Raw genomic sequence first — 27,629 nt, 5'->3', positions numbered from 1 at the left:
TAGCTGCTTATTATACCCATTTTACAGAGGGGAAAATAGGATTAGAGAGATTACAAGACTTGTCCATGATTGTACAGTATATGTCAAAGGTGGGATTTGAAGCAGTCTGTGACTTCAATTCCAGTATCTATTAATTATGCTGGAGTGATGTACCCAATATGCTGATCTGAGTATACACTGTTTTTTACCTTCAAACCTGGTGTGATTAAAATGTTAGTAAGATCTTTAAATGATGCTATTTTTTTCTATACATAACTTTATGCTCTTTCACTTTTTAAAGGCTCTCATTTATTGGGAGGGATGTTGTCTATATTTGGCTAACTACTGTAAATGCCTTCATTTCCACACTGTAAAAATAGATTATTATTCTTATATTAACAGAGAATTTATAAGGGAGAAGTACACCTTCTCCCCTATTAGTGGAGGCTATTTTTTCATCTACGACTTCCCTATAGCAATGAAATCAACTTCAGGAGCTGCTTTCTTTCCATGTCATCTCAATTATTGCTGAAGTTCTGTATTATTAAATATCTTCCATCCTGGTTACAGAATGGTAGCAATCCACATGCGGCAATAATTTAGTTTTGGGGAATTGTTGCACTTCCAAAAGAAATAAGAAATATAATTTGAACCCAGGTTTTCCTGAAAGTACTAGGTCCAGTGTACTAGCTAATATGCCACATTACATCCTCTCTCTATTTAATGACAGGAAAATAATGAATGCAATGACTTTCCTTATCCTCAGTATAGACTAGATCAAACAGACCATCTAGGACATTGCAAAATAAATTTGAAAAAGATGACAAAGAATAATTGCACACTTATTATCTGTTTTTCTGTGGCATTTGCTAAAGAACATACAAAAAAGCCAAGTTATTTGCCACAATTGTCCTGTGTATTATTTATAAAGAGTTTATAGAATGCTTTGTACACTGTGAGATGGAGAAGTAAATATAGTGTTTGCCCAGTGGGCTTATAAACCAAGACAGAATTGAAAGGAAAGGAAGTTTTAGCTGACCTCTTTCCCCTTTCCCTCTTTAAGTTGATTTCATGGAGAATTCCCCCAATTCCCTCCTCTGGAATTTTTTTTTAAATTTTCTATTTTTGTTTACTATTACTTATTGTTATTCAATATTTTCCCCCTCTATTTCTCAGGGATAGGTACAGTGTCTTATGTGTTTCTGTGTCTGTTTCATTGTGGAATATAATTTCCAGTAGCATTACAGAAGCATAGGATTTTGAGGAGACATTTAGGAGAGCAAATGTGTGGGTTTGGAAGATTGGAAGAGGGAGATTGTTCCAAGCCTAAGGGACAGTGGGAAAGAATGCAGGGTGGGAGGAATGAGACAATAAAACAAAGCTATAGCCAGGCTACAAGTCCAGGCATAGGAAGTGAAAAGGATGGAGTTTAGAGAGATAAAAGTACATCACAGACCAAGAGGAATGTAAGCTAAAATCTGGAATCTGGTGTTCTTGTAAGGAGAAGGTCATTTCTATAGCTCTATGATGAAGATAACTGTTATAGCAGAGGACGAATTGTAGCACATCCCTGGGGAGCTCATTGGAACTATCCTATGATTGATATGATGAATTGCACTTTGGGGCAGGGGGGAGTGTGCTAACCTTTGAAATATTTGGCTGATGTAACACAGTATACTATGGGTGATCCCTTTGTTCTCTTGGTTGATCCTCCAATAAGAATGGGAGTGAGGAGAAAAACAGAGTACTTGTCAATTAAACAGAAGAGAAAGCTTCCAACTTTCTCTCTTCATTAGATCTTCCAGGTACCTCCAGTGAAGGGTAGAGGGAAGGCTAACTCCCTTTGTTCCTGCTGGTCATCATGTGACCATAAGAACATGCAACTATAAGGACATAAGGACCAAAGACTATGTTTGCTGTGGCAAACCTGATCATCCTGGGTTTGGGACGGCCTCTTCTATCTTATTCCTGATTTTAGATGAAGAAAAAATTAAAGGTTTTCTTCTCTAGTATAGAAATGAGGGCATTTATAGTAGTCATCCAAATATAGATGACATCTCCCTTCTCAAATAAGTGAGAACCCTCACTTTAGTGAATATGTATATATATATGTATATATATGTGTGTATATATATATATATAATATATAGCAACAAATAGAATATATGAGATATTACAAAATTATACATGAGTTAATCTTGTTCAATGTATACATTTGTTATTATAACAAGTAACATTATAAAGGAAACCAGGGATGTATATATGGAGATGAGAGGTGATCACCTTTTTGGTTCTGAGTTTTGCTAGACTGAGTTTGAAGTGCTAGAGGCACAGCCATGTGGATGGAACTGGTCCAGTAGATTATTATAAATAGGAAACTGAAATTCAGGTGAAAGGTTGTGACTGAAGCTATAAATCTGAAGAATCTTCTGCATAGAAGTGATGATTAAATCCAAAACAGTGTTTGAAATCTCCAACACAGAGAAGATAGAAAGAAAAGAAAAAGTCCAGGATAGAACTTGGGGACCAAAAATAATCCTTGTTTTCAAAGAGCTTACATTATAATGAGAACAGTAACATGTAAATAACCAGCTATATTACAGATATACACAGAGTAAATGGAAGGGAGATAATCTGAGAGGGGAGGGCCTAAGGATTTGGGCAGACTAGGAAAAGCTCTCCCAAGAAAACAGGGAAACCCAGTGTTGGTCCAAAGATCTAATTCAGGAATCAAAGCTAGAGAGATGAGTAAACCAAAGAAGATACAGATCAGCATAAAAAATATTATAGATTTAGAGATTCCTCCCAAATGAAATAATGCCACAGGAACTATAGGCAAACTGAAGTGGGGGAAAATGTTTTTCCAAAAGGAATTCCAAAAAAGAATGCCTAAGAGAAATAAAGTTAGAGTTTATTAAAAGGAAATAAAAATTGCAGAGGAAAGAATTAGGAGAAACTTAAAGGAAAAGTAGTAAACTTTACCTATGCAACTGTTTTTTGGAAAACTGGAATAGATTTGGAATAAAATGGAAAGATAGAAAAAAAGAAGAAAATATAAGAAATCTGAAATAAAACAAAAACAGACAAACAACAACAAAAAAACCCTCTAACATCCAGGTGGTATAGTGGAGAAAGGAAGGCCTGAATTCAAATGAGGCCTCAGGTATTTATTAGCTGTATCATCCTGGGCAAGTTATTTAACCCCTCTCTGCTTCAATTTCCCCAACTGTAAAATGGGCATAAAAATATCTATTTCACAGGGTTGTTGTGAGAATTAAATGAAGTAATATCTGTAAAGTGGATAGTGCCTTTAGCAGAAACACAATAGGAGTTTTTTTTTCCTTTCTCATCTCTTCCCCTCTGAACTGGAAAACAGGTCAAGGAGAGATAATTGAAGAATCACTGAAACTTCTTAAAATCATGAATTAAAAAAATAAACCCAAGACAAATGATATTTCAAGAAACTGTAATTGAAAACTACCCATTGGCTAGAATTGGAGAGTTATTTAAGAATCAACTCATCACCTCCTAAGAAAACCTCAAAAGGAGGAGTCCCAGGAGTATCATAGCCAAAATCCAGGGTAACTACATCAAAATAAAAAAACAAAACAAAACAAATTAACACTTGTTTATTGACCTCCCAGCACCATCCAGTATCTTGATTGATGAAACTTTGGTTCCTTTCTAGGAGTTTAAACAGTCAGAAAAAGTGCAGTTCAAATATCAAGGGACCACATTAAGGATCACACAAGACATGGAGCTCCTGACATAAAGGAGATCTTGGAATATAATATTCCAAAAGGGCAAAAGATAGAAACTTACAACCAATGAGAACTTACTCAGATGAGTTGAGTATAATCCTACTGGGGGGAAAAAGATTCTTAATGGAATAGAGGACTTTCAAATACTTCAGATGAAAGGACCATAGTTGAGTAAGATCTTTGAAATGCAAACACAAGAAAAACCTAGAAAGGCAAATTTATTTGAGCAACTGGAAAGGGCTATATGATGATGTAGTGGTACTATATGGGAAAGAAAAACAAGTGTTCTTAGGGAACTTTAGAGTTTTCAAAGGTTTTTGAGGAAGTTGAATAAAAAATCATAAGTCCTAAGGGTGGAATAGTTTTGTTCTGAGGGCTTGAAGGGGGAAGAAGGAGGCAGGGTAAGAGGAATGTATAAGAATAGAAAAGTAGGAAATAAGAGGGTGGAACTTGCTATTTCTCATAATTGAAGTACAAGAGAAGAAGAGTAAATAAGCATAAAGAGATAGGAAGAGCAGGAATCACTTGAGCCTCATGTTTATCTGAAATGGATAAAGGAGGCTTTAATAGGCACGTACAGTTTGGTGTAGAAATATGTCAGACTTAAATGCAGGAAACAAAAGGAGATAGAAGGATAGGGAGTAAAGAGGAAGCAAAGCATCAGAGAGGGAATAGTTACAAACAAAACAAACTTCTTTACCCCAAAGAGAAAGAAGAGGAGATTAAAAAGAATAAAAGAAAAAGAAAATATAAGAACTAGAACTTAAGGGGTGCCCATTAGGGAATGGTTGAACAAATTGTGTTATATAAAGGTAATGGGATGATGTACCATAAAAATGACAAAAGACAATTTCAGAGAATCCTGAATAGTATAAATCAATACAGAGAGGATAGAGTAGGAACCAGGACAACAATTTATTATAAGGACATTGTAAAGAAAAAAAAAAAAAACTTTGAAAGACTAAAAGACTCTGATCAACATGTCTCTAGAGAACCTATGATGAAGCATCTCTTCTGCCTTCTGACTGTTAAATGATGTACTCAAGGTGTAGAAATAGATTCATACTTTTTCATGTGGCTTCTGGGTGGATTTTTTTTTTTTTTGCTTGACTGCTTATTTGTTTCAAGGTTTATTTTCCCCCCTTTTATTGTGAGGTGGACAAGAGAACTCAGCAATCAGTACTGATATCAAAAAAAGGGAAAGGGTATTGGAACATTTTTAAAAATGTATAGAAAAACAGAGGAGAAAGTTAAGAAAGAAGCACAGATAAGCAGTTTTGAAAATGGCATGGGGAATTTATTATATACTTTTTAAAAAGCAGTATTAGAGATTCACAGTGTCATAAATGATCTTTTTGTGTTCTCTGCATATATGGAAATTTTCTTTTTAATGATTTAAGTCCAGAATAAAAAAGGAAAAGAAAAAAATCACATTGTGACAGATAAAGGAATTAGAAGACTGTTATAATAGTTCAGGTGAGAGGAAATGAAGACCTGAACTAGGGTGTGGTTGTATGAGAGTAAATAATGGTACATATATAAGATGCAGTGAAAATAGAAGCAATAAGCTTTGGCCATAAATTGAAAATATAGGGTGAGTGAGGATGAGTGAGGGCGAAGAGTTAAAGATGACATAGAGGTTGTGAATTTGAGTTACTGGGAGGATGATTATAGGGAAGTTAGGAAGAGAGAAGAGTTTTGAAAGAAGGATGATGAGTTCCATTCTGGATTTGTTGGGTTTGAGATGTCTATGGGACATCCAGTATGAGATGAGTATATACATGAGTATACTCTGGAGAAAAATTAGGGGTGGATATATTTATGGATCTAAGAATCATTTGCATAGAGATGATAATTAAAGGAAGAAAGTTAAAACTAGTGTCCAAATTAATTTTGGGGATGCCTTGTGGATGTCAATTAGTTATATTACTACCAGTCTAAATTACTTAAAAGGGACTCTTTAGCCAGAATCAAGGGGAGTATTAAAGAAGACTCTCCTCCTACCTGCCTTTTTTAAAGCAGGTACTCTAGACACATCAAAACACCAATTATGGTCTTGCCCAGGTTGGCATCTTGAACATTCCATTCTGTATATGCTTATACTTCTGATGCCTGAAATGGTTTCTGTTTGAGAGAACCATTAACACCCCCTCTTCTTCAGCCCTGGCTAGCTTCATTAAAGGGAGAAAGAGAATGGCCCTTCTGTTTCCAACCAGCCCAGAAACTCCTAAGTCTCCCTCAGTAACAAGACCTTTTCTAGCTTTTTTGGAGACAAGAGCAACATGAGTCACAAGAGAAAGAGCCACAATCACAGGAATTATAGCTTGGCCTCAGGTGTGCTGGTCCAGGAAGTCCAGGCAAGCTATATCGCTCTTGTGGTCGGTGACTCAGGAGTAGGCTATGTTCTAGGCATTTAGGGGGTGGATGCTCAAAGGGATGGGAAGAACAGCAACTCAAAATGGCATCATGTTGTTAAACCAATGATAGTGTGGGAAGATTCCTCTTGTCCCTCTGGGAACAACTTGAGTTTTCCCAGTGACTTCCATTATCACGATTACTGTCATCACAAGTATTTTGTAGACGCTAATCTGCCATTACACTTAGGCTCAAGTGACATAGCTCATGCTCTCTCAGAAACTTTGAATTTGGGAAGGCTATGAAGAAAGTAGAAGAAAATAGAGTCACCTGAACAACAATTGTATCTTAGTTATATTAGAGTATTGATTGTTGAATGGAGCATAACATTATTACTAATAATAACTCATGTTGCTATACCACTTATAAGATACTTTACATACATTGTCTCATTTGAACCTCACAGTATCCCTGAGAGGTAGATGCTATTATCTTTCTTTCAAATTACTCATATCTTTTGTTTTAAAATTATCTTCATTTCCCAATATATCCCTTTCCCTAAGTGTCCGGAGACCTAACCTTTATAACAAAAAATTTTAAAAAATAGCTCAGCAATGCCTGCCAGTATATTAGCCATGTCTGACTTTAAATGTATCCTTCTACAATATCACCACCTCTGCAAAGAAGTGAAGGAGGTGCAGACCTTTTCTTCTTCTTTGTGGCCAAGTTTGGTCATAATTTCACAACATTCCATTTTGATTGTGGTGTTGTTCTTTCCATCTACATTTTTGTGGTCATTGTATATATTGTTTTTTTGGTTCTGCTTACTTAATTTTCTATCAGGTCATATAAGTAATAGGTGCTTTTCTTATCCCCTTTTCAAAGATAAAGAAACTGAGCCTTAACAAGGTTAAATGACATACTCAGAATCAATTAACTAGGGAGGTCTTCAAATTGAAGTGGCTGAGCCATTTGTGGTTATGCCATATTCTGTCTCTATTATACTATCATGTACAAATCATGTTCCTATTAAAGTATCATGTATATCATGTAGGGCTTCTAGCAGTGATATGGTTCTTTTGCTTAAAGATGAGTGAGGGATGGCTTAACAGAGTAGAAATTAAAATGGATTAAAAGTCAAAGGACCTGACCCTTCTATTTACTACCTCTATGAGTATGAGCAGGCTTCTTGGTTTCCCAGGCCCTGGCTTCCCCATTTGTAAAAGGAAAGAGCTAGATCTGATTATCTCTAAAGGTTCTTTTAGCTCCAAATTATGTGATCCAATGTAGCCTCTGAGCTAGGGAACTCTGAGTCATTTGTATACTGATATGAATGATGGAAAAGAGACAGGTGATCTAGAGTGGGGGAGACCATTCTCCAGGATGGGAGGAGGTTTGGAAGAAGATTTGGAGCTGAATAAGATGATCCGAGAAAGACTAAATACGTTTATCTTAAAAGAAATAAGTGTTAAATTAGGCAAAATGGCTGGGGATAGTTTTAAGGGTCTTTGAACAGAATGGGTCAAGCCTAGATTTGACCTACTTAAAACAAATTGAGAATAGAAGAGTTGATTGATAGTCAAAGGAGACAGTCTTCATTATTAAAACATTTTCACTCTTCTTTAGATAATCTCTAAGGAAACTTTCAGGTCCAAATCTTCATTCTATGAAGTTAAATAATCTAAAATTTAATGTGGTAGAAAGACAATTGTAAACCTTTTAGTATTTTCAAAAAACTTTTAAAAAAATTTCCCTTTTATGATAACCTGGTATTCACATTTTTGGAGATTTTTTTTTATAGTATTTCTATAAAGTGATCTCACTGCCAGTAGGACATGTGGAAAATACTCCCAGGTTGGATATATGCCACGGAAGAAGAGCTCTAAAAAGAGCATGATTAATTGGTCCAGAGGATAAATTGGACCCCAGATCTTTGTCTCTTTAGCACTTGCTCTAAACAGATTTACATGGAGGTAGTTGGTGGGAGAGAGGAAGGAGACTCACTCTTTGTTTTGCCTCACTAAAGTTTTGCAAGGTAAACTGGCATGGTATCTCCATTTTACAGATGAAGAAATTGAAACCCAGATTAAATAGATTCTCAGCCACTGAGTTGTTAATCCACTGCCTCCTCCCCTTACATTTTTCCTTGATCCTTTCTGCATTTGGATTGGACCTTTTCTCAGCTTGACCTTCTTGGGGACCTGGTGTAAACAGCTGGAGGTGCATTTCAGAGAGGAGGAGGAGATGTTGGGGAGAACATAAGGCTCTGAATGGAGAATGAGTAAACTAGTTAAAAATAAAAACCAGAAGTGACCCATACTTTCCTATTTTGATTAGACACTGAATCTTAAGACAATTACTTGCTTTGGGAATATGAGATGTGAGTAGAAGGCTTATCCTTTTATACTCTGAAGTTACAGAAATTAAATTTGAATTTTCAGACATGGTTAAAGTATTGATGTGCATTTGTGGAATTACATATGTTCGTTGCAAAGGAACTCTTATTGAGGTGATAGGGGAAGTATGATAAGTGAATGGATAGTGACAGATGCATCAATATAACATTTGTTAAAAATATACATACATACATACATATATGTATGTATATTTAAGAAGTTATACACATATACACAAATATATGCTTCATTCTTTATTTCAAATATATGTTTCTTAAAAATAAACTACCAAAAAGAACTTTAGTTTCTTTTATAAGCCTCTTTTATAGTTTTTTGTATACTGAAATGTTTATGCTTGTTGATTATTAATTACTAAGTTTACAATAAAATAGAAAACTTAATTTTAATAATTCACAGGTCTTGACAAGAGAAAATTAAAGATAAGCATTTAATATTTATAATTACAACACTTGTAAAAATAATTACATATGTAATTTAAACAAGTATTCTGGAAATTCAAGAAACCATTTTAAGATTTCTTAGGCCCTTTGCAGAGTACTTTGGGTTGCTATGTCTTTGGAGTTTTGATTCAATCTGGCCCCACCCTTGATTCCCTCAAAGTTTTATTTTGAATAGAATGAAAACCAAACCACCAAATACCTCATTTCTTTGGGAGGGAGTAGACTTAAAAATCAGGGAGGTGACCTGAGAAACTGTGTCTAGTCTCACCTAAATGATTCCCAAACCTCAAGGAACCTTTGGGCCAATCTTGGGATAAGTTTGGGGTTAGTGAAGAAATTAGGGTTTATGTTAGTTCATTTTACTACCAATTTCCAATGTAGCTTGTTGAGCTATTGAATAGGTGGTGTTTTAGGAGAATTAAGTTCTTCTGAAACTTTGTTTAATTTTAATTCTTCATACTTCTTTTGTTTAGTGCTAAATAATTATCTGCTGATGGTAGATTTGGAGTGAGAAGGCCAGGGTCCTGACTGACATCACTGACCTTGACATTTCCCAGATGTAGGAATTTACCTCTCAAAGCCTGTTTTCTCATCTGTAAAATGGGGATAAGAATACTTATGTTATCTGCCTCACAAGGTTATTGAAAGACTTACACTTTGCAAACATAAACAGCATAAAATGTTATTGTTTTTATTGTAATTATTACTTTTAATATTCAGATTTAAAGTGGAGTTACATTTGATCTCAGAAAAACCAAGAAAGTAAGAAAATGAATGATCTAGATAAGAGTTGACAACTCTACAATTACAGCTAAAATACTTTAATATTTTAAGGATTTGTGATTTCATCTCTGTGGATACTCCCTTAGGTTCATTCCTCTCACTCTCCTTTTATAATAGACATATACTAAGGTCAAAGACTCCTACTTAAAGCTTTTTTACTTTTGCATGACCTCACAGATTGTCTTTTGATGCCATAATCTTCAGGGAGCCAAAGTCAAAATTTGGTTTCAAAAAAGAGATGAAAAAACACATCTCTTTCCTTTTGTTGGAAAAGTGGTGGCCTATATGTGTGGAATATTGCATACTCTATTAGATGCCTATGTGTTGCATATGTTGTCAAATACCCACATGCCATCTGTGTTTTTGGAACTCCTCCCCAATTCATGCCCCCCCTCCCCCCCACCATGTTAATAGAAATAGGATGATGGGATTGGTAGGTTGGGGGGGGGGGGGAAACAGACTTAGAAATGACTGTTATAAAAATAAAAAAGAATCATTAATACTAAAAAACAAACTAAGCCACGGTCACCCACAATATGATGCTGGAGAAGGACTTTATCGGTAGTAAGTTAAAAACTTTAACGTTTAAAAAAATCCCTGACACAAAACTTAAAAATATAAATCAAGTTTGAACCAATGGATGGCAGCAATTTGTTGTTTGAACAGCTGTTAATAGAAGGAGCTCCACAGCTGTGACACTGAGGATGGGGATGGGGAGGGACTGGCAAAATTTAAAGGGCCCCTTCCCAAGGCTAGAACCATGCTCATCTATTAGCAACTGTCAGTGACTCTGTTGTTAAGTTATCTCAAGGCTTAGGACAAGATGCAAATGGCCTCCCATGCAATCAAACAAGTACTACATATTAGCCATCATCCCCACCCAGAAACAGTTAGGCTGGGTCTATATTAACTCTAGCCTTCTGGGGATGACTAATGCTGATGATCTGACCACCTCAATACCATCTATTCCAGCTTGCTGGGGAGGATTACAACAAAGGGGAAACATTGTGCTATTCTAAATCTAGGGCAATCATGCAGGGAGGACCTTGTTTCTTGAGAAACTTCACACCTACAGCTTTGGGGATTTTGTCTTCAACTGGTCCTTTGTGTGAATTTGTGTGTTTTACTCTGGAGAAAGAGAGAGGGAGGGAAGGAGGAAAATAAGGAGTGGAGAGGAGAAGGGGGAGAAAGATAGGGAGGACAGAGGGAAAAGGGGAGAATGAGAAAGGGAGAAATAGGGGGAGGGGAGAGAGAGAGAGAGAGAGAGAGAGAGAGAGAGAGAGAGAGAGAGAGAGAGAGAGAGAGAGAGAGAGAGAGAGAGAGAGAGAAGAAGAAGAAGAAGAAGAAGAAGAAGAAGAAGAAGAAGAAGAAGAAGAAGAAGAAGAAGAAGAAGAAGAAGAAGAAGAAGAAGAAGAAGAAGAAGGAGAAAGAGGAAAAGGAAAAGGAGAAGGAGAAGGAAGAGAGGAGGAAGAGGAGAAAGAGGAGGAGGCGGAGAAGAAGAAGAAGGAAGAGGAAGAGGAAGAGGAGGAGGAGAAGGAGAAGGAGGAGGAGAGAGAGAAAAAAAAAGAGATGGGGAGGGGATACAGATGGAAAATGTCTTAGGAATATTGAGCTAGAACTAAAGAGAATCTCAGAAGCCATCTAACCCAACTCCCTCATTTTATAGTAGATGAAAGAGGCCTGAGAGATTAAGTATATTCTTTTCATGCCCACTGGCCAGAAGAAATAGGTATATTATAGGAATATGCTCTTAAATTGCCCCTATCTTCTGCCATAATTCTATAGCCCCTCTTCCATTGTGATTCATTTCTTTCATTTATATCACCCTCCTCAGATGCCAGTTGCAATTATTTATAGCCATCCCACCCCACCCTAATTTCCTCTTGTTTTCTCACATAGCTGACAATCTATCTCAACCCTGCCCTTATTCTTGAGTTCAATGTACATATTGATGTCTCCTCAACTCAAAGTTCATTAACTTTTCTAACTCCCATTAGCTGCATTTTCACTACCCTTTAGACACAGAGATGTGAGTCACCCCTAAATCCTTAAGATTTTTTTTTAATCTATGAAATAACACAAAGATGAAGTAACAAGGATGATTATAAATGAAACTGTATCTATTATGTACAACTTGCTATTTCTTTTAAATATTGTAATTAAATATTGAATAAAGTTATCATGTAACTTTCCCTGGCTTCTTTCCCATCTCCCCAAACTTGCTACCTCCATGATCTAGAACCCTACTGGCTACCACAAGGGGGCACTGTGGATGTTAGCCAAGTTGCCTGTTTTTCTCACTGGAGTTCCTCATGGCGGTTAATTATTACGCAGACTCAGTTGTTCCCTGCTTTTCCTTCTTTTCTCCCCTCCCCATCCCACTTACTTACTTTCATTATACTAGGGTCCTGATAACAGGTCAAATTTCTCAGATGAGCTATTTGCAAATTGTTTAACACGGGGCCTGAGTCACAGTAGGTGCTTAATAAATGCTTGAATCTTCCTTTCCTCCTCATCATATGGACTCAAGTTGCTTCAGTATTCTGGTTGCCCTTCTTTGGATAGTCTTCAGTTTATCCTTATCCTTCTTAAACTATGTGATCCAGAACAGAATACTTTAGATAAACCCTGATGAGGGCACTTCCCTATTCCTAGAAACTATTCCCTTCTTCATGCAGTTCAAGATGCTATGATCTTTCTTATTGGCTGTTATATCACACTGTTGACTCATATTGAACTTGCAGTCCACTGGAACTGCCAGATCTTTTTCAGTCTTTCCATCCCTTTGCCATCTTTGGTGAGTTGATTTTTTGTGCTAAGCAAAATATTTTATATTTATCCCTATAGAATTTCATTTTACATATTAGATTCAGTTTAATGCTCAATATCCTTTTGGATCCTCACTTATCCAATACGCTAGCTATCCCTTCTACCTTTGTGTCATTTGCAAATTTGATGAGCATTCTATAGTCATGCCTTTTTCTAAATCATTGATTAAAAATGTTAAACAGTACTAGGTCAAACACCCATCATAACAGTGGTTAACTGAAGACTTCCTATTCTATTGACATCAAACTATTAAAAATTACTCCGAATCTGGTGATCCAACTAGTCCTGAATATATCTGATACATTATCATTTAATCCATATTGACCCATCTTTTCCAGGTAAACTATTTCCATAGTATTCCCCTTACCTATTAGTTTGTTCAACCTGTCAAAAACATAAATAAGGTTAATCTGACATGACTTGTTTTTGATAAAACCATGCTGGCTATTTGCAATCACCACTTCTCTAATTATATGTTTGGCAACCATCTCTTTAATGATTCACTCTAAAATTTCCCCAGGCATTATGTAAAACTCATTGGCCTTTGCTTTCTTCCCTTTTTTTTTTTTTTGAAAATTGGGACATTTGCCCTTTTTCAATCTTATGGTACCCTTCTCATTTGCCATGATTTCAAATATCACTGAAAGTGGCTCAACAATCATTCCTACCTTTTCTATAAAGACCTAAGTATGTGGGGCAGCTAGGTGATGCAGGGGATAGAGCACCAACCCTGAAGTCAGGAGGACCTGAATTCAAATCTGGCCTCAGACACTTAACACTTCCTAGCTGTGTGACTCTGGGCAAGTTACTTAACCCCAATTGCCTCAGGGAAAAAAATAGACCTAAGTATGTATAGATAAAATATAACCTAGATAATTTAATTTGTGGTTTTCTAAGTCAATATAGTGGGGAATAGGAATTATTCCATGTGAATGTGACTGTGGAGTTTGACAACTACTAGAACGAATCTCTCTCTCGTTTTCTTTCTCTTGACAGGCAATGAGTTGCTCCTAGAATCGACTAGGAGAAAGAGAATAGAATTGCTTTTGGTAAATTGTATAGTTTTCCCTAAAAGTCAAGCCAATTTTAAAATATCAATATTCTTCTTGTGAATACTGTAAGTTGTGGATTATCACAGTTTCTAAAGTATTGAAATAGTGGAGGTGCTTTTGGTGGGTATGAACACCCACCCATGAATTATATTACTAATGAATTAGATATTAGATGTATCAGTGAAAATATCACTGGAGATATGATTTGAAAAGAAAATGAACTGATCCTATTATGAGAGTAAGTAATAGCCAATAGAGTATTTGTTCTGGACCGAGTTTAACACAGGTCAGTCTTATGGTAATTTAGTATTAGATACTGAAGGAAAATCATTATAGATCATTTGACATATAGCAAAAAGATTTACTTAACCTTAGCAGAAGAAGAACAAAGACATTGTTGGAGATTATAAACACCTTGAATTGATTTTCTTGCTTGACTTACCCATTGTGATCCACCAGTCAAGCATCAGAATGCTCCTGACACTATTGAGGGCTGCTTTGTACTTCCATGATCAAAGAGTGATATCAATAGCCTGAATCACTACTCGCCTGATTCAACCAAGACTCAAGGATAGTCTCAATGCAAGTTAGCATGGGAGTAGGGAGGAAGATTTAAGATATTGCTCCTATCAAAGATAGTGTAGTCCACTGCTATCCAAATCATGTCAAAAATCTATAACAAGATCTCCAATGTTGGATGGATCCCTTATAGAAGAGTGGGAAAGTCTTGTTAAAAGTCACAAATAGGCTTTGATGGGTTGGGATCTATGCTATTTCAAGAGTTAGTGTCAGATTAGGGTTAGGCTATACTACATGAGAAAGGTCACAAATTCATCCTAGTTTTATTGCCAAAGAAATCTCTTTTGAACCTGAAGAGAATAATTGTATTCTGTGGATTCTTATTACATATGCTTTTATAACCTTATTTTCTTGAAAAAATTGAGGTAGGATATTGTTTCCTTTAAGTGCAAAGAGATATATAGGAAACAAGGAAAAAGAATTACTGGAAAAAAAATTTGGGAGTAGGCAAGATATACCTAATGCCTTTTCTGTCATAAATTGCAAGCCTGTAGTTTAAAAACTAGCTTTAAGCAATAAATGTATTTTGACATCAAAGCAATAAATGAAGAGAAATTTTAATAATCTTTTTGATGATGTCTGATGTGAGAATGGGCTAAAGTATTTTAAAAGAATGAGAAAACTAGAATTGTCTTAAATAGCTTGACTAATAGTTTCAATTCAGTACTAGAAAAGTATCCTATTGTTCCTGAATAGTTGTATTTCTTTAAATTTTGCTTTATATACACATAACATATTCTTCATAATGATTAGAATTTAAATAAAAATGCTAGCTATTTTGAGAGAAAACACAACATACTGGAGATTTAGCCTCAATAAGAGAAACCTTGTTTCAGGCCTTGTCTTTGATGCATAATAATTGCTTCAATCCAGTAAAGTTGTTTAATCTTTCAGTATCATAAATAACTCTAAGATCATAAATTGCAAAACAATTGCTTATCTTCATAGATGGAAGAAATTTTCTCATTAGGAGTTCCTTATATTAATGAAATCTCAGATCAAGACCAGAAATACCAGCACAATTTATTTTAACAAAGAAATTTAAGAAATATAGATTACGCAGAAGTGACTTATCATGAGCTAATTTAAGTTCTCTCAGTTATGAAATTTTTGTAGTTGGGCCACATAGCAACTCATTAGCTGAGCATAGAGAAATAATTTCTCTGAGTCTCAATTTCCTCATTTGTAAAATGGGGATAATAATGCCTGTATTACTCCTAATTCTCAGGCTATTGAGGAAAGACCTATAAAAAGCTTTGCCAACCTTAAAACATTATATAAATGTTAGCCATTATTATGATTAATATCTCATCCTCATCTTTTTCAATAAGATTCAGAAGAAAAGGTCTTAGTACATATTACTATGCTCCTTTATGTGTGATCCTGTGTGATCCTGGGCAAGTTACTGAACCCTGTTTCCTCATCTGGGAAATGAGCTGGAGAAGGAAATGGCAAACCACTCTGTATTTTTGCCAAAAAAGCCTCAAATGGGGTCATGAAGAGTTGGACATGACAGAAATAACTGAACAACAACAATATACATATAAGAATACTTTTTTTATAGTGTTCTATGGACTACTGCACAGATAAGTAAAATAATTGTTTTTTTAAATTGAATAAAACCTTTTTGCAGGCCCACTGAAAGCATCTTCAGCACACATCTAGTAACAGATGGGGCAATATAATCTTTCATTCTTATCTTATGTAGTTTTAATCTCTGAAACCAAATCTCTATATTTTGAAAATTTTCATTGGAAATTGAGTATTTGGTATAGTAACAGTTATTAATGAAGTTAAGGGTTTGGTTTTTTTTGTTTGTTTTTATAATGAGTCAGTGTTATATTCAGATGTTGTAGGCAACAGCTTAGTTTGTAATAATAGTCTGGTTTGAGAATAGTTTATTGGTTGATTTCTCTAGAATATTTTGAGATCTGTATTGGCAGTATAGGGATTTGCCTTTTTTTATTTTCAATTTGTGCAAAATAACAAGTTTTAGATATATAATTCTGTTCTCTAGGGCTTGTCTTCTAGGTAGGTGTTACATTTTGATAAGCTTTTCTGTGTTGCACATTCTCTACTATTTCCTTGTATGATCTCTATTTATCACTAAGTCTGAGCCCCTTAAAGATTGCCCTCTGTAGTTTCTGATGGTCCTGAATTGCCATCATAAACCTTTCTATTTCCACAAACAAATCTTAATGACTTAGCCATTTGTTCTTGTGCACATGTTGACAGAATTCATGAGGATGTCACCCATGGAGGTCTTTTAAAAATATAGCTTTTTAGTTTCAAAATATATGAAAAGATAAATTTCAACATTCATCCTTGCAAAACTTTGTGTTCCAAATTTTTCTGCCTCTCTCCTCCCAGTCCTTCCCCTAGACAGAAAATAACCCAATATATGTTAAGCATATATTCTTCTATACATATTTCCACATTTATCATGCTGCACAAGAAAAATCGGATCAAAAAGAAAAAAAAAACAACAAAAAAGGTAAAAATATTATTTTGTAGCCAACACTTAGTTTCCATAGTCCTCTCTCTGGATTAGATGGCTCTCTTCATAACAAGGAACTGACCTAAATCATCTCATTGTTGAAAAGAGCCACGTCCATCAGAATTGATCCTCATTTTATCTTCTTGTTATGTACAATGTTCTCTTGGTTCTACTCATTTCACTTAGCATAAGTTCATGCAAGTCTCTCCAGGCCTTTCTGAAATCATCCTGCTGATTGTTTCTTATAGAACAATAATATTCCATGACATTCATATACCACAATTTATTCAGCCATTCTCCAACTGATGGACATCCACTCAGTTTCCAGTTCTATGGAGGTCTTTTGATACCACTTTTGGAGCTTAGTTTTTTCCACCTGCAAATTACTTTCCAATGACAAAATCTCAAGGCATATGCTTTTCCCTAGTTTTTATTATTGCATGATGTACTGCATATCTGCTTATTCCTGAAATATTTCTATAGTTTTTTGGGTCTAAAATTGTTCATTAGTCCTTTTTCTCCTTTTTTGGCATAAAGGTATTAATCAACAAATTGAAATATCCCATATTTTGTTACTATTGTATAGATTTTTGTTAGAGTGCTTTCCAATCCTATTATTTATTTTTTGGCATGGATGTTAATTTAAATATATTCCTTCCATACAGTGTTGCTTTCATAGTGTCATTAATTCTTAATATATTTAGCCATAGCTTTATCCTTGATATCTTTATGTTTCATGTGTCTTGTTAGGAGAAAATTAAAGAATTTGTAGATATTACCTTCGGTTCAGCAGTTCAAAGAGACCTCTGCATTAAAAATTGCATTAAGATTCAATAGGAATTGTTCCATAGTTTTCTTTCCCTATTTTTACTTTTCTTGGTTTAAGTATAAGCACCATATTTGTGTTGTAAAAGGAATTTGGTAGAACTCCTTCTTTGTCTATTTTTCCAAATAGTTTATATGGTACTGGAATTAATCATTCTTTAAATGTTTGCTAGAATTCACTTGTGAATCCATCTGATCCTGAGGATTTTTTCTTAGTTTATTGATGGCGTGTTCTAGTTCTTTTTCTTTTCTTTTAATTAATTAATTAATTTATTTTTTAGAAACATTTTATGAATAGGTAATTTTTCAGTATTGACAACTGCAAAACCTTTTGTTCCAACTTTTTCCCTCGTTCCCCTCACCCCTTCCCCCAGATGGCAGGTTGACCAATACATGCTAAATATGTTAAAGTATAAGTTAAATACAATATATGTATACATGTCCAAACAGTTATTTTGCTGTACAAGGAGATTTGGATAGTTCTTTTTCTAAAATGGGATTATTTAAGTATATTATTTTCTCTTCTGTTAATCTAGACAATTTATATTTTTGTAAATATTTATTTATTTTTTCCCTGAGGCTGGGGTTAAGTGACTTGCCCAGGGTCACACAGCTAGGAAGCGTTAAATGTCTGAGATAAGATTTGAACTCGGGTCCTCCTGAATTCAAGGCTGGTGCTCTATCCCACTGCGCCACTTGGCTGCCCCTATTTTTGTAAATATTCAACAATTTTGCTGATTATCAGATTTCTTGGTATGTAATTAGCTCTTAATAATAACATTTCTTTTTCATTGGTGCTAAATTCAACCTTTTCATTTTTGACACTAGTAATTTGGTTTTCTTCTTTCTTTTCTTAAATCGAATTAACCAATAGTTAGTCTCTGTCTCTCTCTGTCTCTGTTTCTGTCTCTTTTTTCATAAAAGTGGTTCTGGATTCAAATTGTAAGCCTTAATTTCTATCTTTCTTTGGTGTACCTTAAGAATTCGACACATTTCTATGTCCAAATGACATTTTGATATCATTAGAGTAAGATCCTTAAGATAAAAGATATGTTTAATATATTTTTCAGTCGAGCCACATGGCTTGATGTCATCTTTATACTCTGGGTAGTAAATAAGATGCTTTAGTTTAGCTTCTTTAATTGGAGACCATACTTAGGAGAGAGAACATCATTTTGAAGAATAGGCAGAACCATAATGGTCTTTTAATCTCTCAAGTATGCTAAATTTTTTAGAAATTGTACTTGATGTGTTTTAACATGTTTTAAATAGGAAAGTTTTCTAGGAATGTCAAATATTCTTTCATTCTCAATGTACTTAGGCCTGTTTCATATATTTGCAGTAAATAAGTAAATCATGAGTGTGGAACTTAGTCCTCAAGGTTTTATGATAATCAGCAAAAGCAGTTTATGTCTGAGATCTTTGGAGCAACTTGTTCAACAATTAATGAATCATTAATAACTCATTATATACCTAGAACTTTTTAGCATGCCCTTTTTGCCCTTTTTGGCTGAGAAGCCAATATATTGTTTTCTTACAAGTGTTTATAAATTTTTTTTTTTTTTTGGAAGGATGCAAGCTGTGAACACTTTATGTAAAGTATTGTATTTAAACATATAATTGGGCTATATTTGAAAGGGATTACTGGTGTTCTTATATTTTGGCAATAGATATATAACACTTTCCATGAAGAAAGGTGGGATTGGATTTATATCTGGGGGAATACTGGTAAAGTGCTTTGTTAATAATTTATGAGACTCAGTAAAGCAGTTGAGCCAAGAATTATGATTCTTATGCAAACATAGTCCTTGACAGTTTTGCAAACAAGGTAGAAATTGTCATCTTTTGATACAATTATACTGTTTTCATTATTTTAATGGCATACATGCCTTATTTTTTTGTTTTGTTTGATCCAAATTGCATTTATGAGATATTATACTTCTTGAAATTTCCCACAGTCTTCTTCTTTAGGTAATCTTTCTATAAAAGATTTCCTTTGATTTCCTTATTTATCATGCTTCAATGGCCAAGTTTTTTTTTATTAATGTTGAATTACTTATTGTGTTCTTTGTGTTGCTTTGAATCATATATCTTGATCTTTTGAGTTTTATTTTCATTCGTAGGTTAAAGGAATATAAAATTTTGAATGTGATTTTGTTTTCTAGATTCCTTTCTTTTTTCCCCTTTAATTGAGCAATATTGCATTTAAGTTTTCCACTGTATATGTGCACATATGAACTACATGATGAGGTAATCTTTTCTAACTGCTTTTATGAAAGTCTTCAGTAGCCTTCTCAAGTTGCTTCTACTAGTGTTTGATACTTGCTTTTAGCAGTATTTCTTGATCTTTCTCTTTCTTCCTATAGTTTATACCTGGCAATTGTTATCACATATAGTACTAATTGAGGTCTCTCTGTCAAATATTATGAAAGAATATGTTTTACAACTTTTATAAATCACCTTGTTTTGGTAAAATTGAGCTGTAAGTTGAATGCATGCTATCAAACTCAAAAAGGATATTTCAGAATTCTATTCCAAATTTATCCATCTCCTTTTCAAAAACATTTAAGCTTTAGTACTATTTTGGTCATATTTTATTATTAAGCATGATTCCCCAAATTTGTATTAAATGAAGATTTTCAGTGCCTTGAGCTTCTTCAACCTTTTCTTCTTCAAATTTTAGTAGCAATATACTTTTTTCTCCTTCTTATTTTGTTTTAAAGAGACTCAAGGATGTAGTTTCTTTCTTTATTTCCTTCTTTCTTTCTTTAAAAGAAATATTGTTCCTCATTCAAAAGCAATATAGAATGTGAATTGGGGTTAAGAATGCTGTTGACAGAAATAGTATAAAGTCCTTTTTCATGGTAATGAGATCTGTTTCAGTTTTGTAAATAGACAGTATTGGTGCACAATGAAATATGTCTGTTACATTTAATGAACATTCCTGGCTTAATAATTAGAATCATTTGAACTGATACAGTCTTAGCAGGTGGGGTATTTGTATTTCTGATCAATTTTGATAAGCTTTGCCTTCTTAAGGTACCAAAACAAGAAGAAGCATCACTTCTAACAGAAGGATCAAATACGGGGCCAATGGTCCCCTTTTGACCTTCCTAGTACAGCTCAGTTTAATAAATAAAAAAATTAAAAAAAAATATATATATAATATATAATGTAACAATATATTTTAATATGAATATAAAATAAATAAAAATATAATAGAATATTGTAATGTTAATATGTAATTTTGTAAGTCAATATGTAGCTGCAAGGATCTCTATATACAGTTTAATCGCCAAGTTTTTATTTGTTTGGTACACTGCTCCAACATTTATATTAAGCTGATGGTCATTAGGGTTTTAAATATAGCTAACCTGATATTGTAATCCCATTTATTTCTTTGACTCTTCTCAGTAGTTATATTACATTGACTAAGGTGCTAACATGATCAATGATGTCACCAGAACTCAATTTGCCAGCATTTCTGAGTTCCTGACAGACTTTCACAGATAGCACAATAATGTCAGGGTTCACAAGGTACCCATAGTAGATCACTGATGGCATGTTCATGATTCTCAATAAATTTAAGTGGCTTCCTGTTGCCTCCAGATGCAAATACAAAATGCTGTGTTTGGCATTCATGCCCTTTATAACCTATCCTACTCATACATTTTCAGTCTTCTTATACTTTACTTCCTGACATGTACTCTTTGATTTAGTAACACTGGCCTCATGGCTGTTCCACAGACAAGATCCGGCAGTGGTCCTCAAACTTTTTAAATAGGGGCCAGTTCACTGTCCCTCAGACTGTGGGAAGGTCGGACTATAGTAAAAAAAAAAAAACCTCGCACTCTGTCTCCGCCCCTCAGCCCATTTGCCATAACCCGGAGGGCTGCATAAATGTCCTCAGCAGGCCACATCTTGCCTACTGGCCGTAGTTTGAGAACCCCTGGACAAGACACTCTCTCTCTCAGTTCTGAGCATTTTATTTGATTTTCATGCCCAGAATGCACTGCTTCTTCCACTCTAATTACTGTTTTTCCTGGTTTCCCTTAAGTCCCAATTAAAACCCCACCTTCTATAGAAGCCTATTTCAGCTCCTCTTAATTTCAGTGCATTGTGTTTAATATTTCCTTTTTATTATTAGTTATTTTCCTTATAATTATTAATTATGTTGAATATAACTTGCTTTGTAAGCTCCTTGAGATCAGAGATAGTTTTTTTTGCCTCTTTTTATATCCCCAGCACTGACTACAGTGTCTGGCACATTCTGTTGTTGTGATTTAGTTGTTTTTCAATTGTCATCAACTCTTTGCCAATCCCGTTAGGAGTTTTCTTGGTAAAGATACTGAAGTGTTTTGCCATTTCCTTCTCCAACTCATTTTACAGATGAGGAAACTGAGGCAAACAGGGTAAAGTGACTTGCCCAAGATCACACAGCTAATAAGTAAGTGTCTGAGGCCAGATTTGAGTTCAGAAAAATGAGACTTCTTGACTTTAAGATCAGCACTCTCCACTGCAGCACCTAGCTGCCCATCTGGCACATAGGTACCACTTAATAAATGTTTATTAATTGATTGGTTGGATATCATAGTAGAGAACATAGAACTTACTTAGCAGAAATGATACATCCGGCAGAAAGCAAAGATGTAATACCCAATGGTGAGTATGATGTGATGCTAATTAAAGAACCCTCTAAAATAGAGACAATGATATCACCTGAGGGCTCTGATGCCCTTATAGTGTATATGGCCCTGGCCATCTGAATGTACCCTCAATACATATACTTAGGCCATATGTATTCTATTTGCCTCTTTACACATGTTTTCTACATGTGTACTTCTCTATATGTATTTATATTCCTTGACATGTATATTCCTTCACTGCTTACAGTGATAACCTATGTGAGGATGTGCTTCTGTGGGTATGGAAGAAATTTATTTGATTAAATATCATTTGCTTTGAATTTAAGGTGACCCTTCTGGCTAATTTAATAAAAGTAAACAACAACAACAACAACAAAAACACATTGGTGGTGGTTTGTGGACTATGGTCTTGAATTGCTCTTAACTCATGGAGTACCTAGGGCAGTTTTCTGGTAGTGCACATGTGAAAGAAAGGACACATATTAGATGATGTCTAAAGGAACTCTCATTCACATGGAGATGTCTCTGAAGTATATGCATAAGCACTTGGGAGAAATATTACAAACTACCATGATAATGTCAGAAAGAGAGAATGATTTGAATCTTAATTCACTTAGAACATTCTTCCCTATTGATTTAATATGTAATTTTTTTTCATCTTCAAGAGAAACTATCTTACTTTTATTTCCATATTCTTAGGTCAGCACATAATGTTTCCCAAGATCTAAGGGAGATACATTTATTCATTTACTCATTCAACAAAAATCTATTAAGTGCCTACTATGAGCAAGATAATTGTAATATGTGGTTGAGTTAACTTTGAAGTAAGAAAGATCTGGATTCAAGCCCTGCATCATACATACTGGATGTGTGCCCTTAGGTAAGTCATTTAACCACATAGTGTTCTAATTTACTCTAAGATCTTAAGTTTCAGAGATGGTATGGACCTATATCAATGGAAATAATTTCTTCCCTGGTAGATCTTTACATGGATAAAATCGCAGGTATAGTTCTCTCCCTCCCAAAATGTGCAAGATACTGTTTGTTGGTGATGGAGTGATGTCTAGGCTTGCTATTTGATTTAAGAAAGGTAGAGTTGTGCAAAGTCATCAGCCTTACTCCCTCATCTGGAGTCACTGAAGCCCAGTGGCAAGACAGAAGTCAGGAAAATTGGCAGTAGCCTGGAATAGATATGACTCAGACCCTAGTGCCCAAGATAAGAATCTAAAACTCAGTCTGTGCGTATGGTTACTTCTTCAGCAGTCCCCAACATTCAAGGAGCAAAGGTGATTCCTGAGTGATGAACCAGAAGGAACAAACTTCCAGAATTTTACTTAGAGGTCTGAAATTTAAATTCATTAAGTTAAAAAGGTGACCCCTCTCTTCAAGTCATTTTATGAATGTTCTAGGTCCCCTCTGTTCCAGAGAAGAAACTCTAGGGTATATGGTATTGGAATATAACAGTCATCCAATAAGAGATGATAAAGTTCCTAGACAGAGGCATTCCTGAGGAGAAACATATCTGGATTAAGAAATTTTACTTGGACAAATAAAGAAAAGAGGAAAAGCAGAAAAAAAAAATCACAGAATAGAAAACTTTAGGGCAGCAAGTATGGGAAGAGAAGATTTATTGAGTGATTTTGCCCTATATTTAGATCAGCTCATAGCACTTCAAGGAAGTGATTTTGATTCTAGGTGCTATAATTTAATTATGAATTTTTATATTCTGATTATAATATGATAAATTATGAGTATTATGAATTATGAGATTGTGTGGTTTGTGCTTCATAATCATATCTCCCATGTAAGAGGGGGAAATAAGATCATATATATATATATAGTGAGTAAAAAGGAAATGAAAAAGATCACATTGGATTGGGAGGGAACAAGAGTGGGGGCATTATAGAATTGTGGGGTCAGCATTAAATAGCAACTTGGGAAACATTCTCAGTCTTTCAGTGGTATAATCAATAATCTGTACTAAAGCAGAAATTTTTGAAGTCTATATTCTCTGAAATAATCAAAGACACAAATCTCTCCCCTCACTGTAGGTAGAAATCATTTGAAGCATGGGTATTCCTGTACATTCATTAATTTTTATGGCACAGATGCAAATTCTGTGACAAACCAAAAACAATCTAATGTGGAAGATTAGCTGATTATTTTTCTGATTTTAATCTTAAAGTTAGAATTTGCTCCTAGGATTTCAAATGATTTTATTAGTAAAAGCATTTGAGATTGTGTAATTGGTGATGTATTTTTCCAGGAGAAAACTTGCTAGGTCTCTTGTGAGATAAGAGTATTTAGCTGAACACTTTTTAACTGAAAACTGAGTCTGTAGTAAATATTTTTTATCTTCTAGATGAGGGAAAATTCAGACTTAGGGAAAACTGTTTTATGGATGATCTAGGAGTGTCATGAGACATCAAATTATGGGAGCCAGAGAAAGAGAGATTCCATAGTATATTTTTAGGGCATTCTGAATCTCTGCCTAATAAGTATTTGATTAGCATCTGGTGTCTCAGTTTTCTTCCAACTGCAACACTTGATTGTTGTTTCTTTGATATTTTTGTGACTCCCTCCTTCCTCTTCCTCCTAAAGGGTGTGGCAATATCCTTCCCTCACCCCTATCTCCCCAAAACAAACCAACATCAATTTTGCAGACTCTTTTGGAAGAATTTCATATACCCTCCTCTGCACTCTCCCCTCTTCTCACCCCACCCCACCCTCAGTAGAAATCCAAGCTTCTAATAACTTTTGGTGTAATTCAGTCCATAACAAACATTTATAATTGTTTACACATTTATCAATGCAATAAACATTTATTAAATACTTATTATGTTCCAGGCATTGTGCAAACATATATTAAATACATAATATATACTCTCTTTGTACTTTCCTGGTGAATCAACAGTGGCTTATGTCCTAAAGAAAATTCCCACCAAGAGGTATAGACCTCTGTTGGGTAATTCTCCTCTTCTGAGAGAAGTGATTATTTTCTCTTATGAGAGTGAGAATTAGATGGATCAAGTGGACATCAAAAGTGGCAAGCAGCCCTCACCCCAGAGATACTAATCTTCCTGAATGCCAAATGTACACTTGCCAAAAAAGATTATTTTATGGAGGACTTACACAGGGAAAGCACTCACAAGGTGGTCAGAAAAAGCGATACAAGGACACTTCAAGGTCTTTCTTAAGAAGTTTATTATTGATTGGACAACATGGGAGACCCTGGCACAGGACCACCTGGCATGTTGTGCCCTCATCAGAGAAGATCCTGTGTTCTCTGAGCAAAGCAGAATTAAACTAGCTCAGAAAAAATACAAGATGTTCAGAGTTAGAGAAACCACCCCAAATGATCATAGGGACTATTTTTGTCCAAACTGTGGCAGAGTACCCTGAGCTTGTATTAATCTGATCAGCCACAGGCAGATACACTAACTTGACTTGCATGTAGTGATGTCATTTTTATCCTCTTTAAGAATGAAGGACAACAATTAATTTTCTCTTATATTAATAACCCATTATTAATAAGGATCCAGGCTTTTAAAATTTCCTCATTTAGGGGCCAGATCCTGTAGGTCAGCCAGTCTCTGAAGGTCAAGGCTGATAGATGAGATTGGACTAATCCTAAGGAGGGAGGAGGGAGGAGGAGTTGCATGCTCTGAGATCTTAGGCAGGACCCACCCAATAAGAAGACTTTACTTCTGTTAAAATGTCAACTGAATCTAATCTAGGCGAATTCCCAGTCCCCAAAAGCATCAAGTCTTTGCTTTTGTACTCTTCATTGGAACTTAGGGTAACCCAACACATGAAGGAAAAATACAACCAGAGTGCTCTGAATGGAGACAGATTCCTTTTTTGAATTGCTAGAGGTAGCTGTCTCATGATTAAGACATGTTCTCAGCAGGAGGAGCTGGAGTTTTAACCCCCTTTCATATTAATATGCCCATCCTCTCATTAATTATTCACCAATCAGGGTTCATTTTTCACTTGTTAAGGGCAAGCCCTTTTCTAAAACTATATTAAAGCATTCAGTATCTCCAAAAAGGATCTCTGATTATCAAGAGAGGCAATTGACTATTTATCAGCTAGTCTAACTAATAAATTGATAATTAATTACTTAGAAACTCTGTCTCTCTGGCTTTTCATTTGTTTCATCTCCATTGCAGATTTTTTCCCATTCCAAGGCTCACTCTCCTGATGGCAACAACTGAAGTGATTCAAAGACCCAGCAAGAGTCACCAAAGTTGGTGTTAAAGAAGCTGGTTGTCGATCCTGGCTCTGCTTTTTAACTACGAGTATGATATCAGCCAGATTTACTTCCCCCTTTCCAGTTCTCAAGTATTCTCATTTGTATAAACAAATAAAAAAAACAGACCAAAAAAATGCAGTCTTATCTGAAAAATGTTCTAAATATTATGATCTCTAAGTAAAAATTTTAACATTCAAGAGTTTCAGAAGAAGAAAGGTTTGGGGACTACATTATAAGAATGATGCTCTAGGATAATTTCAGGAATAATAAATAGCTTATATTGGTATAGTACTTCCCTCACAACAGAACTGTGAGATAAGAATTATAGGCATTGTTCCCATTTCTGAATGAGCCTCTTTAAATTTCTGCCTAACTTAACTTCATCAACTGCTCTTATCTAGTGCCTGGCTCCATTGATGCAATCACTTCTGGTCTGAGCTCACCTCCTAGATTTCCTCTCTCACTGGTGGGTGAGCCATCTTGTCTCTTTGACTCATCATAGTTCCCCACACAGGTGGAGTCCACCTATTGTTCTGTTTCCAGGCTGTCAATCTCTTACTCATTCCCGATTAACATGTACAAACATTCTCATTTGTGTCAAGCACACATAATATTGTGTCTGTACAGTTTTCTCCTGATATGTGTACAACTCACATCTAGCTTAGAGGGGAGTGGGTGGGCATTTAATGTATTCCTGTACATTGGGAATCTGGGAAAGATTGTTGACTCATTGCTGTTTTTTTCTTCTGCAGATTAAATTAATGCAAACTTTCTCCAGGGCCTGCAGCACTAGACTGTCCTGGCACTATAACCAAAAGCCTGCTGCAAGTGAGCATGCTTCCAGACACTGTTTTCAGAATTCTACATGTCCCTTGGAAATAATTTAATTCAGTTTGATCCAAACTATGTCATCTATTATATTACATAAAAATTACAGTTAAGAACAAGCTAAACAAGTGATTTTCCCAAAATATAGGCCTACAGATATAAAATCCTGTATTTGACACTTAAAACCCATTACAGCCTGATTCCTTCTTACCTTTCCCATCTTATACTAATTCCTTTCATTGCATTCTACAATCCAGTTACAACAGCCTACTTTCTATTTGCAGTTAATATTTTTATTTTTGTACCCAAGTCTTTGCACTTCTCTATACCCACAATGGTATTCTCCTTCATTTCTATCTTTTAGTTTTCCTGGTATCCTTCAA

The 27,629-nt window shown here is 35.1% G+C and overlaps 1 long non-coding RNA gene across 1 annotated transcript in view; it reads left to right on the top strand.

Moving 5' to 3' along the window:
• Positions 1–26,538, top strand: part of LOC141544620 (uncharacterized) — a 48,437-nt gene extending 21,899 nt beyond the window's left edge. The window contains exons 2-3 of the long non-coding RNA XR_012482709.1: positions 22,863–23,043; positions 26,336–26,538. This is a non-coding gene — a long non-coding RNA (uncharacterized LOC141544620). The remainder of the gene's footprint in view (positions 1–22,862; positions 23,044–26,335) is intronic.
• The last annotated feature ends 1,091 nt before the right edge of the window (positions 26,539–27,629 follow it).

This window comes from Sminthopsis crassicaudata, chromosome 1 (assembly GCF_048593235.1).
Source record: "Sminthopsis crassicaudata isolate SCR6 chromosome 1, ASM4859323v1, whole genome shotgun sequence".
NCBI classification, from domain to species: domain Eukaryota; kingdom Metazoa; phylum Chordata; class Mammalia; order Dasyuromorphia; family Dasyuridae; genus Sminthopsis; species Sminthopsis crassicaudata.
The sequence above is the reverse complement of the archived record's forward strand: the minus strand, read 5'-3'. Positions and strand labels throughout refer to the sequence as shown.